At 43.3% G+C, this 15,615-nt stretch overlaps 1 long non-coding RNA gene across 4 annotated transcripts in view; it reads left to right on the forward strand.

Annotated features, from left to right (window-relative positions):
* LOC126487461 (uncharacterized) overlaps positions 1–11,716 on the forward strand; it is a 49,484-nt gene extending 37,768 nt beyond the window's left edge. For 3 of the 4 annotated variants that reach the window (XR_007588399.1, XR_007588398.1, XR_007588400.1), the window contains 2 exons: positions 1,608–1,727; positions 11,320–11,715. This is a non-coding gene — a long non-coding RNA (uncharacterized lncRNA). Of the gene's footprint in view, positions 1–1,607; positions 1,728–11,319 lie in introns of all 4 variants that reach the window. The other variant, XR_007588401.1, reaches the window with a different exon arrangement.
* The last annotated feature ends 3,899 nt before the right edge of the window (positions 11,717–15,615 follow it).

The raw sequence follows: 15,615 nt of genomic DNA on the forward strand, positions 1-15,615 counted from the left end.
ATAACACTGAATTCAAGTAGCTTATTGCTTCAAATTTGGTATTAAAGAAATAGTCCTGAATTCAAGGTATTGGCGTGGGTATGGAGTCCTCTTTACTTTTGATCCCTGTTGCCTAGAAGCTGACATCACTTTCCCAGCACATTATCTGAAGAGTTTCGTACACTTTCAGGCTTGCACTTCGTACACCAGCATCTATACAATAGATCCTCTTGAGAATGTGCAGGTGTGACCCTATTAGCAAGCAGTAGATACCACCCATCAGGTGAGTGGCGGGCTTCCTCCCTCACCATAGTAACCGTTCTGGAGGCCTCTGCTTTCCAGCACCAGCGGTTGGTAAATGCATTGCCCACAGTAAAGGCTTTTACGTCTGTGCCCTGCAGCGAGGGCTTAATTTATATGATCCCTGCTGTGGATAGAAGAGGGTCCTGTAGCTTACTGAAGTCCTTGGTAAAAGCTTCCCAGGGAAAGGGCAACAGACCAAGGTCTGCTACAAATTCCAGCCTGTTCTTCAGAACCAGTGCCTCGCCCAGACTTGGATCTGAAGGTACCCTCTTGAGGGCACATAGCGTCTGCCTTCTTTTGTTGGTTCAGTGCCAGCATGTCAGGGGGATCTGGTAAAGGAGATTTAGCATGCCAGCAGCCAGCATCTCTCCTTTATTCCCTTGTCCATTCTCTCACACCCTGCCATCCTGTCCTTCCTCCCTGCTTTCCTAACAGGAGCCAAATGTTTGCTCTTCATGTCATTTATCGACTTTTTCAAAGGTGTCACCCTTAATATAACCAGCCTGCCCCACGGGTGTTAGAATTCAAACCTGGGACAAATGGGTGGGGTGTCTATTTAACACACCAAAGTGGACCCAGCTGCCAGGTTCTCCCTGTATCCTTCAGTCCCTATCCCTTGCATGGCTTTTCCGGCTGGCAAACCCCACCCCTACCCTGAACTTCTCCAACCTGGGGGCTGGGCTGCCCTTCTTTCTACAGCCCAACCATTGTGCTTACCTGCTATCTTTGTACCTTTGGGTCTCATGGCTGCTGCACCTGGTTCTGCTCTGTCCTCTTTCATTCCTCCTTCCCCCTCGCCTTGCAGGGCACAGCTCAGTCTGCTCGTGTCCACTCCAGACTCTCCCAGACGTCCTGCTTCTGACTATGCTCTCCCACATAGCCGTAATAAACTTTCTTTTCCTCAATACCTGGTAGGAGCAGTCATGTCCCCCCCCCCCCGCTTTTTTATAAGACAGGGTTTCTCTGTAGCTTTGGAGCCTATCCTGGAACTAGCTCTAGTAGACCAGGCTGGCCTCAAACTGAGACCCACCTGCCTCTGCCTCCCGAGTGCTGGGATTAAAAGCGTGTTCCACCACTGCCCGGCTCCTTCCTTCTTTTCTTTCTTCCTTTCTTCTCATGAGGTTGCGAAGCCCGGTACCAATCATGGTCCTTTCCTTTTTATTTATATTTTCATTCAACAGGAATAAGAATATTATAGAGACACTCGCGACCCTCGCCTTGATTCTCAGACTTTTGAAATGTTAGTCCCAGGAAACGGGAATTTCCAGCCTAAGGGAGAACTTGTCCTCCTGAAAGAATTTCTTTTTTTCATTTTTTTTTTCCAGATCACCTTTCAGCAAAGACTGGAGTTCAGCAATGATGTCAGTGATAGGTGGGATCACGCCTTAACCAAACCTCTTAGCTGTGTATATCACTCTGGTTCTTCTCTTGAGCCCAGACTTCATGTAAGTATCCCAAAGATGGGCCTGGGACTGGGGCTACTGAATCTCTTTGTTCCTTTCCGCCAATGTGACCGTATCGAATATATCTTTTTATTTTCTGCTTCTCCCTATTAGTGTGGCTTTGCTAATTGTCTTACTGGGGACAGGTGGCTGAATCTGGTGTGTGAGGAAAACGGAACAAGGCACTGGCTCCAATAATTCTGGCAACGCTAATACGGTCTCTAAGATTTGTAGACTTTTCATTCTGAAGCCATTTTATCTATAAAAACCTTACAGAGACTTTTCATATACCCTTTGTAAGATTCTCCAGAAAGTAAAATCTGTATAACCAAGTAATTTTTAAAAGATTAGGAAAACTTTTGATGACAGGTTGGCCCCAAATGCAAACAGTTGGAGTTCTGACATCGACACGTCTCATGCCGGCCCTCGTTGCCTCCATGGACATTCTCCATCTTTGCAGGTCACTGTGACTCTTTGCGGGTTCCTCATGGTCTTACAGCAAACAGCAAATGGAACCTGCCCCCCACACCCGTGGGTTTCACAATCCTGGATTTTGCTGTAGGCCGTGGATTGAAAATATTTTGCAAAAGTTATAGATTTTTTTCTTGTCATTATCATCCAAATACAACAGCATAACTATGAATACAAACCTTGTATTAGGTAAGAATAATCTAGATATGATTAATGTTTCCAGGAAGACATGCACAGGGTCTATAGAAACTATACCATTTTACACAAGGATCTTAAACCTTCTCTAACTTTGGTATTTGAGAAATTCTGAGCCCAGTCCACCCTGGATTTAGAGAGAACTCTATGTATCTTTCTCTTTTGTCAGAAAGATAATTCTAACATTGCAGAAGTTGTTCTATAAATTTTTTCAATCTAACTTTTTGATTGAGAAATATTTCCATATAAACATGTAGGTTTTTTCTGGTGTAACTTCCCATCCCATGGATATATTTTCACTTATTTAGCCAGCTCCTATTGGTGAAGGTTGCAGTTTGGCAGGGATTTTTAAATCTGCTTCTGTTATTTTGTATTTCGATGGACATGTCTTAAGCAATACACCCATCAGATAAAGGCAGAGCGTGCGTGAAACTCACCAGGCATATGTATTAGAGAGCTTTGCATGACCGTGGTTCTACTTGCTGGCTGGGAGGCCCTGTTGGTGAAGGCTGTAGGAAAATGCCTCTGAGAATTGTTACTGTTTTCCCTTGTAGTCAGCGACTGACCATTCTGTGTGGTCTGAAACGCAGGATGCGCGTTTGAAACGGGAGACAGCTAGTTGCATTTATGACTGAATTTACCTGTTGGCTTTTGCTAGTTCCGGGCCAGAAAGAAACAGATAATTGTATTTACTGCTGCCACTTTGCCCTTGCCCTTTGTGGCCAGTTTAGAGCTCCAAGCTGCTCCTCTGGTTCCCTTTTAATTAAGTGGTAACAAGCAGTTTGAGGATGGCTTGCTGAAGTGTTACTGTTGAATACTTTCAAGCTTCATCTTTGAGAATCTGCTTCTCTCCCGATTCTCTACCTTCTTGCTTCTGTGGTCAGGTCTTTTCCTTCACGTGGGAATTCGTGGTCAGTGGCCAAAAGTGATGACGAAACTGGCGTCTGTTCTTGATGTGGCATATACAAAGATGCTGAGAAGATGATTCCCTCCTGCAGGACTTGGTAATAAGAGCTAAGAGGTGGCTTGAAGTAGAAGCACCTGCTGGTACTAACCACCCCTGCCCTTCTGTAGGAGGGGCCAGACACAGCGTGAATGGGGGTGGATCATGAGGCAGGGGGCGGGGCAGATTCAGCTGCGGGGAAGAGCTGTAACTCTGAGCTGTGGGATTACAGGGAGTGAGGCTGCGCGGTTATTCATAGGCAAGAAAAGACGCTCGGAGGTGTCACATGATCAGGAACCGGCAGGTTTGCAGAAGAAAGCATTGATGGGAAGGTATACATTGTTTGGACTTTAAAAATGATCTGTGGGGACCAGAAAGCTAGCATGCCGAAGATGTCACGGTTCTCAGTCAGAACTTCTTGAGAGTTTCTATTTTAACTACATTTCAACCTTACCTGTAGGAAGGAGCCTGACCCATTGCTCCATTCCTGGAACCCCGAATTATTGCCTCCTTGGACCACGGAACAGGACAGTAAAGAGGGCAGATTTTCAGGGTGGCCAGCCCTGGGCTCCAATCCTACCGTTATCTCTCTCAGGTGTGTATGAACCTGAGCACGCTTCGGAACCTTTTGTTCCTCATGCCCAGACTCGGTTGCTCAGGGAGAGCAAGCTGGCCATGGGGGATACTGGGCACCCATCCAGGATAACAGGGGCTGAGCTACGGAGCCCCTGCAATGTCACCACTGAGTCTGAATGAAGAAAGCCTCAGTTTGAGGCCTCCTCCATGCGTATTCACGAGCAAGCAGGTACGGATAGCGCACAGCTGGTTCAGTGAACTTGAGAGGACTCTGCCTCTTGCTCCCCCGCGCCCCTTGAACAAACAAGAGTTGCATCTGGGACAAATGCAGTCCTATGGGCAGGAGTTTTGAGTTACTTGTTAGGAGTCAGCCAACCTACAGACCTTTCAGATTAGATGGATACGGGGCATTTTAATGAGCCAGGTGGGAGGACATTCATAGGGGTTAAGCATTTTTATATGGCACTAATGCAAATAGGCTCTTTAAATTGTTTTGGCCATTCATGTATGTTAAGCAAATGCATGTCAACAGACATCCATTATGTTAATGAAAACACCCTCAAGTGCTGGCTAGAGATTATTTAAATAGCTGAGGGTCTTGTAGTGGCCCCCTCTGGAGTGGGGCTTTCTGATTAAATACCAGCAAACTCCCCTGGATTAGGCCAGTGACTGTTATGTAGGTATGGCCTTAGAACACAGTATGCTGAGCTATTTGAGCAGAAATTCCAGAAGACAGGATGCCTTTTGCATCTTGTAAAGGGTCAGAAAGAACACCTGCTTTGTAGCGTCATCACTGTTAGGATGATGCAAAATCCCAATCAAACCAAATCAAAACAAGCCAAATTAAAAAATATCCAGGATTAATGGGATTCCTGTGCTCTCGGGTAGCCCTGCGGTGGAACCAGGAGGCCGCGAACGCGTCTTACAATAGTCTCTGAGAAGTGACTTGCAAGCTAGATTATAAAGGCAGTGAAATTATTTAAACCATGAGGCTCTGGTAAAATTGGCTTACAGTCTGCACCTGGACTTGCTGATGCATTGGCAGAGAGCAGGGGGCTGTGGGAAGGACCCTAAGCCGGACTGGCTGCAAATGAGGAACAAGGATCATTTTCTCATCATCTGCTATCTGCTGCTCAAATATTTGTCTCCTTACGTTGATCCTTTGATCACTTACCAGTAGATGTGTTAAAAGGATGTGATTTTTACCCACCTACTTAGTTTACCCGATGAGAACGCTAAGTGCTTGTCAGAGAATGAACTCAGAGCGGAGGTGCCTTGCGTCTGTTCCTCATAGGAGGAGCTTCACGTTGGTTGTGTGGAGGGACACTCACTTCACATCAGGCCCTGCGCAACAGCCTTTGTCTTTATTTAGAAACATGGCTTAAGCAAGTGTGTGTCGGTGCCACCTCGACAAGGGCTAGACTGCTGCGTGTTTAAAGCCTGTCAGATCATCAAGGCCGAAACCCACGGACCAGACTTCCCTTTCCTCTATGTTTCTGGTTAGAGAGACTGTTGGGGCTGGAGAGGAGAGCCTGGGGCCCGTGAAGTGGCCAGCCTTTTGTAGTTCACATAGCTTGGCATACTTCTGCTGTCTCAGCAAGAGGTAGTTGGAGCTGCAACTGCTATACTTTCACCCCTTGTCTCCTACCCACTTAGCTTTCTTGACTCTTGGACCAGTCACCAAAGTCCTGGCCTCTGAAGGACGCCCATACAGTTAAAGTCAGAGCCAACAAGAACTGACACACATTCCAGGTGATGCCAGGTTGTGTGAGCATGTGTGTGCTTTTGTATCTCTACATGTGTGCAAATGTGTGTGTGTGTACACGTGTGTATTGCACTTGTTGTTGCTCATCTAGACCTTCCCAGTGCCTGTTAGCATCAGAATGGATGACAAGGAGCCCTGAAAAGACAGCTTAGCCACCTCCCACAATTCCATGTGTTTCTAGCCATTAATAAATCCCATCTTCGGCATTCTGCTTCTTTGAGAGAACACATAGAATTAGTTTAATAAAAAAGTTGCTATCATTATTTTATTTTTAAAATTATAATAATTCAGTATTATTTATAACTAATTTTGTAATTTTTTTTGCTAGCCTGGTCTACAGAGCAAGTTCAAGGACAGGCTTCAAAGCTACAGAGAAACCCTGTCTCAAAGCACTAACAGAAAAAAAAAGGAAAAAGAAAATGGGGGTGAAGGTTCTATGTAGGCACCAGCTCAACTTCTCCGTGTTTGATGTATTGTGTGGGTGTTGCCTTCAGCAATAGGGCCTTGCTGGCCATTTGTGTAGAACAACCTCTAATGTTGGCAACTACCTGGGTTGTTTGCGAGAATTCTATGGGACCCTTTTGGCCAGCAACTCAACCGGATGTAACACAGTAATGGTACTGGAAGCTTCATTTGGTGACAAGAGATGGCCAGCTGGGACTCCCTCTTCCTTGTTATTTGGAGACTTCATTAGGATCACCTTTATATATTTTAGGAGGTTTCCTTCTTTCTTTCTTTCTTTCTTTCTTTCTTTCTTTCTTTCTTTCTTTTTTTTTGGTTTTTCGAGACAGGGTTTCTCTGTGGTTTTGGAGCCTGTCCTGGAACTAGCTCTTGTAGACCAGGCAGGCCTCAAACTCAGAGATCCGCCTGCCTCTGCCTCCCAAGTGCTGGGATTAAAGGCGTGCGCCACCACCGCCCGGCTTTTTAGGAGGTTTCTACTGTGAGAGTTTTCCATTACCACTCCTCAAATGGCCCTCAGTTCCAGCTGTCTCTCCCCACATTCCCTTCCTCTACTCCATCGCCCCCACTGCTTCTATTGTTCCCCCACCCCTGTTAGTAGTCCACCCATAAAATTTACTCTATTTCCCCATCCCAGGAAGATCCATGTTTCTGCCCTAGTCCCTTCTATACCTGACCTCTCTGGGACTGTGGATTGCAGCTTGGTTATAGTTTATTTAAGAGCTGATAGCCACATATAAGTGTATAAATACAATATTTATCTTTCTGGGTCTATGTTACCTTACTTAGTATGTTTTTTTCCTAGTTCCATTTTCCTACAAATTTCATGATGCTATTTTTTAAACAACTGAGTGATACTCTATTGGGTAAATGTTTCTAAATTTCTAAATGCAACCTTCTGTTGAGTGGCATCTAGGTTAGTTACAGTTTCTGGCTGTTAGGAATAGAGTAGCAATGAACATGGTTGAGCAAGTGTCCTTGTGGGAGGATGAAGCATCCTTTAGGTATATACCCAAGAATGGTATAACTGGATATTGAGGTAAATGATTCCCATCTTCCTGAAGAACCATCACACTGATTTCCATAGTGGCTCTGTGAGTTTGCACTCCCACCAGCAAGGGATGAGTATTTCCCTTACTCCACATCCTCACCAGCATGAGATGTCAGTTGCGTTATTGATCTTAGGCATTCTGACAGTAAAATGAAATCTTAAAGTAATTTTGACTTCCAATTTCCTGATGTCTAAGGATGCTGAACATTTCTTCAAGTGCTTTTCAGCCAACTGAGTTTTCTCTATGGAGAATTCTGTTTAGTTCTGTACCCCATTTTTAAATTGGATTATTTGCTTTTTGATATCTAGTTCCTTGAGATCTTTATATATTTTGGATATTAGCCCTCCATCAGATGTGGAGTTGGTAAAAGTATTTTCCCATTCTGTAAGCTGCTGATTTGTCTGAATGATGGTGTCCTTTGCTATGTAGAAGCGTCTCAGTTTTGTGAGCTGCCTATTAGCAATTATCAATCTTAGTGCCCGTGTAAATGGTGATCTGTTTGGAAAGTCCTCTGTGCCAATGTGTTCAAGACTATTCCCCACTTTATTTTTATCAGGTTCAGTGTATGCAATTTTATGTTGAGGTCTTTGACCCACCTCGAGTTGAGTTTTGTGCAGCATAGTAAGTATAGAAATATTTTTGCATTCTTCTACATGCAGACATTCAGTTTGACCAGCACTATTTGTTCAAAATGATGTCTTTTTTTTCCATTGTGTATTTCTGGATTCTTTAGGAAAGACTAAGTGTCCATTGGTGTGCAAATTTATATCTGGATCTTCAGTTTTATTCCTTTGATCAGCATATCTGTTTTTATCCTAATAACATGTGTTTTTTTAATAGCTCTGTAGTACAACTTGAAGTCAGAGATAGTGATAGCTCCAGGAATTTTTTTATTGTTCAGGATTGTTTTAGTAATCCTGGGTTTTGCTTGATTGCTTATTTGCCATTTTAAGAACTGTGAAGAGTTGTGTTGGTATTTTGATGGAAATTTCATCGAATCTGTAGTCTGTAGATTGCTTTTAGTAGCCATCTATAAAATGGATGGCCATTTCTACTATGTTCATCTACTATGTGCATGAACATGGGAGATCTTGCCATCTTTGATATCTTCAACTTCTTTTTTCAAAGACTTGAAAGTTTTGCCACACAAGTCTTTCACTTGCATAGTTAGAGTTACCAAGATATTTTCTAATATTTGATGCTACTGTAAAGGGTGTTGTTTCCATGACATCTTTCTTAGTCTGTCATTCGTATCTGTGAGAACTATTAATTATTGTGAGCTAATTTTGTACCCAGCCACTTTGCTCAAAGAGTTTATCAGCTGTAGGAGTTTTCCTGGTAGAATCTTTAGAATCACTTATGTATATTATTATGCCATCTGCAAATAAAGATACCTTAACCTATTCCTATCCAGTTTGTATCCCCTTCATTTTCTTCAGTTGTCTTTCTTGCTCTTGTTCAGACTTCAAACACTGTATTGAATAGTTGTGGAGAAAGTGGACAATCTTGTCTTATTCCTGATTTTTAGTGGAATTGCTTTGACTTTCTCTCCATTTAAGTTGATGTTGGCTATGGGCTTGCTCTAAATTACCTTTTTTATATTTAGTTATGCCCACTATACCTCTAACCTCTCCAGGACTTTTATTATAAAGGGGTATTGGATTTTGTTAAAAAACCTTCTATGTACTTGGTGAGATGATCGTGGAGTTCTTGTCTTTCAGTTTCTTTATATGGTAGACTACATTTATTGATTGCCATATAATTAACCATTTCTGTATCTCTGGGATTTGGATCGTAACCCAATCATGATCATTTGCCAAAAAGACACTACTCTGTCCCCATCTTCCTCCTTTTCAGGTATCAGACCACCATCCAGACCTAGGAAACAGCCAACCGACCGTTATCATCTACGTTCTAGACCTAGGAAACAGCCAATCAGCTGTTATCATCTACTTTTCAGATCTAGAAAGCAGCCAATTGACTGTTATCATCTACTTTCCAGACCTAGAAAACAGCCAATCAGCTGTTACCATCTAATTTTGTCTGTTGCAATAATTTACTACACACTAACTTGTACCATATGTGGTCTTTCACTCGGCCTAACTCTTTCAAGTTCATCTATGGGATATCCAACTATGATGTGGCCATCTATATGTTATTCCTTTTTATTTCCATTGCATAGTTAATTGCATGTGTATATTGCATTTAAAGACGTATTTATAGTGTGTGTGTGTGTATGTGTGTGTGTGTGTAAAAATTGCCCACTATTACTTGGAATTACAATTGAAAATGTCACTCTTATGGCACCACCTAGTGGACAGTAGTGAAAATACTTTATTGTTTGGTTCAGTCATTGAAGAAAAACCAAGCAAAGCTTTGCAGAAGTATATCATTTACTGGCCACCCCAAGTCCTTCTTGGATAGAGATTTGAGACGACTGCTTTAAATATGACTAAGCTGCAGAGTGTGCGTGCATCTCATTGGCAGAGGGCTTGCCTAGCATGTATGAAGCCCCGGGTTAGATGCTGGCGCTTGCCTGTAATCCCAGCATTCAGGAGGCCATAGCCATCCAGCTAGTCTTGGTATGCCCTCCAGTCTGCTTTCACACCAAGGCATCTGTTCAGAATGTAAATCCTGCCAGGCCTATTGAAAATCCTTCAAGATTCTAATGCCCCTAGTGTAGAATGCCCCTTGGTGGGCCCTTGCCTGCCAGTCCAGCTGTTTCTCACCCACTCTCCACCTTGGCTCTGCTCTTCAGTCCTGTTAGCCTCCCTGTTCCCTGGGCAACCTCACCATGGAGCTTCAGACCCACTTGGTCATCCTCCGTTCACCCCTGCTCAGCCCTGCCACCTCAGCTTCACTGACTCTTCCTCAGAGATACCTTATCCCAAACTTCTTATAAGATCGGTTTACCAGACTCCCCACTCTGTAAACTCTGACCTCAGCTTTGAAACTTGGAATCATTATGGTGGGTTTTTGACTTATGCCGTCTCCTCAGGAAAGTCTAAGTCCTGTGAGAGGCAGGAGGGAGGAGGAGGCAGGAGGGAGGCTGGAGGAGGGAGGAGGGAGGCCATTGCTGATTTTTGCTGTGTTTTCAGACCTGCAGCACAGAGTCTGGTACACAGGGCAGAAATGGCCCCTATAGATCCATATTATACACTTGGTCCCTAGCTGCTGGTGCTGTTTGGGAGACATTCTGGAAACTTTGGGAATTAACATCTAAGAAGAAAAATTGGTCACTAAGAATGTATCCTTGAAGTTATACATTGCCCTGGCCCCCTTCTAGTGTCCTGTCCACTATGATATGAACTGTTCTGCTCTGGTCCACCCTCCCCTCCATGACTGAAACCTATGAGCTAATGAGCCAATAGAAAGAATGCCTTTAAGTTATTATATATTTTGGTCAAAGTAACAGGCATACTACAAAAAATGAATGAATGAATGAATGATGGTGTCTCAAAGGCCCTACCAAGGCAATTATAACAGTAATAATAGTGTTAGTTATTCATGTGTAAGTGAGGTCAGGTCTGGGTATGAGTGAAGGCTGCATGCGATCTGGACAATTTCAACACAATTCTCATTTTGTTTCTTTGGGCTATTTCTGCAGGATAAGGTACAAGAAACCCAGGCCTGCCCACCTCTTGCCTAGTCCTATCTGGTCTAGTGACATCAGGAAGTTTATACTTGAAGAAAAGATAATCCATGTTTCTCCTCGGATAGTAGACTATTAGTCGGGGGAACATACTAGCCTGGGTTTCTCTTAGTTAAGGTTCTATTGTTGTGACAAAATCATGAGCATAAGCAGCTTGAGGGTGAAATGATTTATTTTAATGTTCAGCTTGTAATCCATCCCCAAGAAGCCTGGGCAGGAACTCAAGTAGGAAGCTGGAAGCAGGGGCTGATGCAGAAGCCGTGGAGGAGTGATGCTTGCTGGCTTGTATCCCTTGGCTTGCTCAGCCTACCTTCAGAACCACTCCCTACTGCCTGTCCAAGGATGGCCCCACCCACAAGGGGCTTGGCCACACCCACAAGGGGCTGGGCCCGCCCTGCCCACACCCATCATCAGTAATGAAAAGAAAGCAGTAAAATGTTGTGCGCAGGCAAAAGCTTACAGAGATATTTTCTCCATTAAAGGTCCCTCTGCCCGAATGACTCCAGCTTGGGTCACACTGACATAAAACTCGCCGGAACAAGGTTGATATTTCAAAAAGAAAACGTCTCCGTCTCCTCATCAACTCATTCTCACTTAAAGGCACAGGCGGTTCAAGTCACTCTTCAGAAAAGTTAATATAGTCATCTTCATGCAGTTAGCCTTTCCCCTGCTGGAGAGGCTAACAGGGGAAAATAATAAAGACATCGCCTTCAAGACGCAAGGCGTTTCAAAGTAAACGGATAGCTCAGGAAGTGTAGAGCTTGTGGGGAGAGCAGAAAACCCTGAGTGACTCAAGTCCGGAGTCAAAGTGTGCTGTTGACATGGACACAGTCAAGTCAAGGATGGTAGCTTTAGACCGGGGTGGGGGGGTGGGGGGTGGAGGGGTAGTGATATTTTGTTTGTGTTTTAACAAATAAAGCTTGCCTGAAGATCAGAGTGCAGAACTAAGCCACTAGAGGTCAGGCACTAGGTGGCACCCACCTTTAATCTCAGGACTTGGGGACAGATGGATCCCTGTTAGTTCAAGGCCACCCTGGGCTACACGAAATTGATCCAATCTAAAAAAGGAACAGAGCTCGCACAAAGGTGATCCCAGCACTTGGGATCCCACAAATTTAATCCCAGAACTAGGGAGGTTAAGACAGGAGTGATACAGCTGGGCGGCGAGGGGAATATAAGGGAGGTGGAGACAGGAGTTTGTTGCAGTCTGAGGATGCGGTCTGAGGATGCGGTCTGAGGATGTGGTCTGACGACAGGACTGGCCCTTTGATCAGAGCTTTGGGAAAGCTAAGAACTCTCTAGTGGCCGCTCTGCTTCTCTGATCCTTCAGTTTTCACCTCCTAATTGCTGACTTGGAGTTTTTATTATTAAGACCAGTTAGAATTCAGGCTACACAGGGGAAAAAGGCAAAACCTTACTCCCCCCCCCCTTAGGATAAGGCTCAGAGAGATGGCAAAATCTTCCTTTGCTTGGTGTGAGGGTGTCAATAGTGCAGAAAATGTCCATTATGATTTTTCTCCCTAGATATTTATTGCTTGAAGACTGCACCTACCTAAATTGGTTAAACCTATTCCCTTGACCAGCTGTGTACAATAAACCCTGCCTTCTTGTTTATCGGGACGTAATAACCCTGCCTCCATTCTACCAAAAGCAATCTACAGGTTCAGTGCAATCCCCATCAAGGTCCCAGCAAAATATTCACAGACCTTGAAAGAACAATAATCAACTTTATAAGGAAAAATATAAAACCCAGGATAGCCAAAACAATCTTGTACAATAAGTGAATTTCTGGAGGCATTACCATCCCTGACATCAAGCTCTATTACCGAGCTACAGTAATGAAAATAGCTTGGTATTGGCATAAAAACAGAGAGGTTGACCAATGGAATCAAATCAAAGACCTGGATATTAATCCCACACACCTATGAACATCTGATTTTCACAAAGAAGATAAAATTATACAATGGAAAAAGGAAATCATCTTCAACAAATGGTGCTGGCATAACTGGATGTCAATATGTAGAAGAATGAAAATAGATCCATATCTATCCCCATGCACAAAACTCAAGTCCAAATGAATTAAAGACCTCTATATAACTCCAACTATACTGAACCTGATAGAAGAGAAAGTTGGAAGTAGCCTTCAATGCATGGGCACAGGAGACAACTTCCTAAATATAACCCCAGTAGCACAGATACTGAGAGCAACAATAAATAAATGGGACCTTCTGAAACTGAGAAGCTTCTGTAAAGTAAAGAACACAGTCAATAAGACAAAAGGGCAGCTTACTGAATGGGAAAAGATCTTCACCAACCCCACATTAGACAAAGGACTGATTTCCAAAACATATAAAGAACTCAAGATAGTAGACATCAAAATTCCAAATAACCCAAATAAAAATGGGGTACAGAACTAAACAGAATTTTCAACAGAATAATCTCAAATAGTCAAAAGACACTTAAGGAAATGTTCAACATCCTTAGCCATTAGGGAAATGCAAATCAATACAACTCTAAGATACCATTTTACACACCTGGAATGGCTAAGATAAAAATCACCAAATGATAGCTCCTGCTGGAGAGGATGTGGAGTAAGGGGTGCCCTCATCCATTGCAGGTGGGAGTGCAAACTTGTGCAACCACTTTGGAAATCAGTATGGCAGTTTCTCAGAAAATTGGGATTCAACCTACCTCAGGATCCAGCAATACCACTCTTGGGCATATACCCAAAAGATGCTAATCATATTATAAAAAGCATTGTTCAACTATGTTCATAGCAGCATTATTTGTAATAGCCAGAATCTGAAAACAACCTAGATGCCCCTCAGTGGAAGAATGGATAAAGAAAATGTGGCACATTTACACATTAGAGTACTACTCAGTGGTAAAAGCAAACAAACTAAACAAAAAACCAATGGCATCTCGAAATTTGCACGCAAATGAATCGAACTAGAAAATACCATCCTGAGTGAGGTAACCCAGACCCAAAATAATGAATATGATATGTACTCACTCATAAGTGGTTACTAACTATAAACAAAGGATATTGAGCCTATATAGTTCATGATCCTAGTGAAGCTAAGTAACAAGGTGAACCCTAAGAAAAACATCTATAGATACAAATAGACAAGATCGCCTGACAAAATTGGGAGCATGGAGGTGGGGGGAGAAGGGAGGGTGAAAGGGGAAGAGGAAGGGAGAAGGAAAGGGGGAGGAGAACTTGAGAGAATGGGATAGTCAAGATGGAGGAAGGGCAGAGATGAGAGCAAGGAAAGAGAGATCTTGACTGAGGGAGCCATTATGGGGCTAGCAGGAAACCTGGCTCTAGAGAAATTCCCAGGAATCCACAAGGATGAATACAGCTAAGACCCTAACAATAGAGGAGAGGGGGCCTGAACTGGACTTGCACTATAGTCAAACTGATGACTATCTTAAATGTCACCATAAAACCTTCATTTAGCAACTGATGGAAACAGAGGCAGAGACCTGCAGCAGAGCACTGGACTGAGCTCCCAAAGTCCAGTTGAAGAGTGGGAGGAGTAAGAATATAAGCTAAGAAGAGGTCAAGACCATGATGGGGACACACCCACTGAAACAGTTTACCTGAGCTAATGGGAGCTCACCAACACCAGTCAGACAGGGAAGGAACAGGCATAGGTCCAAACTTTTCCCTCTGAATGTGGTTGACTAAGATGGGGCAGACTAATGGGCCACTGACAGTGACACCAGGATTTATCCCTACTGCTTGTCCTGGCCTTTTTGGAACCTGTTCTCTTTGGGTGGATACCTTTCTCAGCCTAGATATAGTAGGGAGGGCTTTGAACCATCCCCAAAGCAATGTGCCTTACCCTCTCTGGGGAGTGGATTGGGGTGGGGAGGGCTAAGTAGAGGGAATGGGAGGAGAGGAGGGAATGGGAACTTGGATTGGAATGTATAACGAAAAAAAGATAGTTTGCTTTCTTTTAAAAGAATAAAATAAAAATAACCCTGCCTCCTTGTTCAGTTGTGTGCAATCACCCTATTCTCTATTGCACTGTATATAGTAAACATGCCAAGCTGCCGTGCTCTTGAGGCTCCTCCCTCCAGAGTCCAGTCCACTCATCCCAGCTTTTCCATGTGTCTGACTTTTCTTTCTTCCCTCACCACCAGTCAGGTTCACATGAGAGCCACACCGAGTGCAGCAATAGCTAAGTCTAAATAACATATCTCCACCTTAAAAACAATTCTGAACATGAGTGGGTGCTTCACTTCAAGATGAAATAAGAACTCATTTACACAGAATATTGACAAGGCGTACAAAGTCAAGAATACCTCTGTATATGACAAAACACAGGAATGTAATCTTTCTTTCATTTATTTATTAATAGAATTTTGTTCCAGAGCTAATTTAACAAAAATTACAACATGAATTTTGTAACATGGCAAGCTAATACAGGTATAAAAAAGGTAAAACTTCAGACTATGGGGGGAAAAAAATCAGAAAATAAAGGTAGGAAGAGAAAACAGAGGGATTGAGCTATTTTCCACAGGCTGTAGTACTGAGCACTCTGCTTCGGGTGAGAGATGCTTTTTTTTTTTTTTTTTTTTTTTTTTTTTTTTTTTTTTTTTTTTGAGCTATTACCTTTTTTTCTTCCTGCAGAACCTGCAGTTGTCTGTGTAGCAAGCACACCCATGCTCAGCCATACAGGAGGAACCGCAGTTGATCTCAGAGAGTCATGGATCCCTCAGGGACCAGGGCCTAGATTGTTCTGGACCAAGAGAATGTCCTCATTGCTTGA

Source organism: Alexandromys fortis, unplaced genomic scaffold (assembly GCF_014885135.2).
Source record: "Alexandromys fortis isolate MF-2015 unplaced genomic scaffold, M_Fortis_MF-2015_v1.1 scaffold_172, whole genome shotgun sequence".
Classification (NCBI taxonomy): Eukaryota; Metazoa; Chordata; class Mammalia; order Rodentia; family Cricetidae; genus Alexandromys; species Alexandromys fortis.